Raw genomic sequence first — 2,225 nt, 5'->3', positions numbered from 1 at the left:
CTTAGGGTTCTTATTGCTGTGAAGAGACACCATGACCACAGTCATTCTTATATTTTAGAGGTTTTATCCATTATCATTGTGGTAGGGAGCAGGGCAGTGTGCAGGCAGACATGGTGCTAGAGCTGAGAGTGCTACATCATGCAGGTAACAGGAAGTCAACTGATACACTGGGCAGTATCCTGAGCATAGGAAACCTCAAAGCCTGCCCTCACAATGATATACTTCCTCCAAAAAGACTATACCAACTCCAACAAAACCACACCTCCTAATAGTGCCACTCCCTATGAGATTATGGGGCCAACCACATTCAAACTATTACAAGATATAACTAAAATGTCAGTTTAATGTGTAATCAATATGAAAGGATATTAAAGTGATATTCTACATTTTTCCATATGCCAACTTTGAAATCCTACCAATATTTTGTTTCCTTGAGACAAGGTCTTGCTATGTAGACCAGGCTGGTTTTGAAATCAGAGCCATCTTCCTCCCTGAGTCTCATAAGTGCTGGGATCACTAGTTTGTACCACCATAGTGAGCTCAATTTATAAGCTGTCTTAATTCTGATTAGCTGTATTTCAGGGCCCTTGTGTAACCAGAGACTACTCATTTGTTACCCAGCTGACCAGATCCAAATACTCACACAGAAACTATATTAATTACAACACTGTTTGGCCAATGTGTCTCAGGCACATTTTTAGTTAGCTCTAACATCTTCTATCCATTTCTATCAATCTATGTATTACCATAAGGTTGTGGCCTACCGGTAGGTTTCCTTCTCCTTCGGAGCTACATGGCATCTCTTTGACTCCTCTCTCTCTCTCTCTCTCTCTCTTTCTCTCTCTCTCTGTTCTGATTTACCACCTGGTTTTACTCTGCTAAGCCACTGGCCCAAACAGCTTTATTCATCAACCAATAAAAGCAACACATATGCAGAAGGACATCCCACATCATACCTTGAATCTCCTATATTAGTTACTTTTCCTGTTTCTGGGCCTGGAGAGATGGCTCAGCAATTAAAGTCTAGGCTCACAACTTTTCCTGTTGCTTTGTTAAAATACTCAGAGCAAAAGCGACATGGGTAGAAAAGTTTTACTTTGGTTCATTATTCCAGGGTACAGTCTACTATGATAGCTGGGGCTTCAGGCAGCTCTTACATTGCATGTGCAGTCAGGAAGCAAGAGGGAGTTGAATCCAGGTATTCACCCAGTCTTCTCCTAATCCTGCAGTTCAGGCCCCAAGCTCGGGGAACACTGCCACCTACTTCCCACATCAGTAAGCCTACCCAAAACAATCCCTCACAGTATGTCTGTCTTGTAAGTTATTCTAGATTCTATCAAGTTGATAATATTAAGATATTGGGCACTATAGTTCCAGACCCTTCTTAGTTACTAACTTCTTAGGCAATACTGGACGAGACAGTTCCTTCCTCAGGTCTTGGTTTCTTCATATTTTTCTATTAGATTTTTTATATTTTTAGACTCACTATGTGGCCCAGGCTGGCCTTGAATATTCTAGTTTGCTTTCTGTTGCTGTGATAAGACTTTCTGTTGCTATGACCAAAGCAACTTGGGAGAGGAAAGACTTTATTTGGATTATAGGTCAAAGTCTATCATCAGAGGAAGCCAAGGCAGGAACCTGCAGGCAGGAGCTGATGCAGAGGTCATGGAGGAAGGCTGCTTACTGGATTGCTCCAGTGGCTTGCTCAGCTTGCTTTATTATACAACTTAGGATCACCTGCCTAGGGATGGTCCTGCCCACAGTGGACTGGGAGTTCCTAAATCAATCACTAATCAAGAAAATGCCCCACAGGCTTGCCTACAGGCCAATATGATGGAGGCATTTTCTTGCTTGAGCTTCATCTTTCCAGATGACCACCGCTTGTGTCAAGCTGACAAAAAACTAACCAAGCAGGACAAATGTGAAGCAATAATCAGTTCTTGCTACACTGAGGCTTTCTGTGACTTTCTGTGACATAGTCAGCCTTCATTTCTTCTCTCATGCCCAGCACTTTTCCATGCACATGATTTTAACTCTGCGTGGGAATACCCAAATATCCAAGTAGTTAGCCAGTTTTCTAAGATACTAACTGTGCTGAAGAAGACTCTGCTTAGCAACTGTTTACTCATAGGATATCACAATTGTGATTGGCTATACTGACAGTACCTGATGGTAGAAAACCACAAGATTCTGGCCTTAGATTCTTGTGCTGGCTCTAAGCAGCC

The sequence above is a fragment of the Microtus ochrogaster genome, unplaced genomic scaffold (assembly GCF_000317375.1).
Source record: "Microtus ochrogaster isolate Prairie Vole_2 unplaced genomic scaffold, MicOch1.0 UNK18, whole genome shotgun sequence".
Classification (NCBI taxonomy): Eukaryota; Metazoa; Chordata; class Mammalia; order Rodentia; family Cricetidae; genus Microtus; species Microtus ochrogaster.
This window is presented reverse-complemented; position numbering follows the sequence as displayed.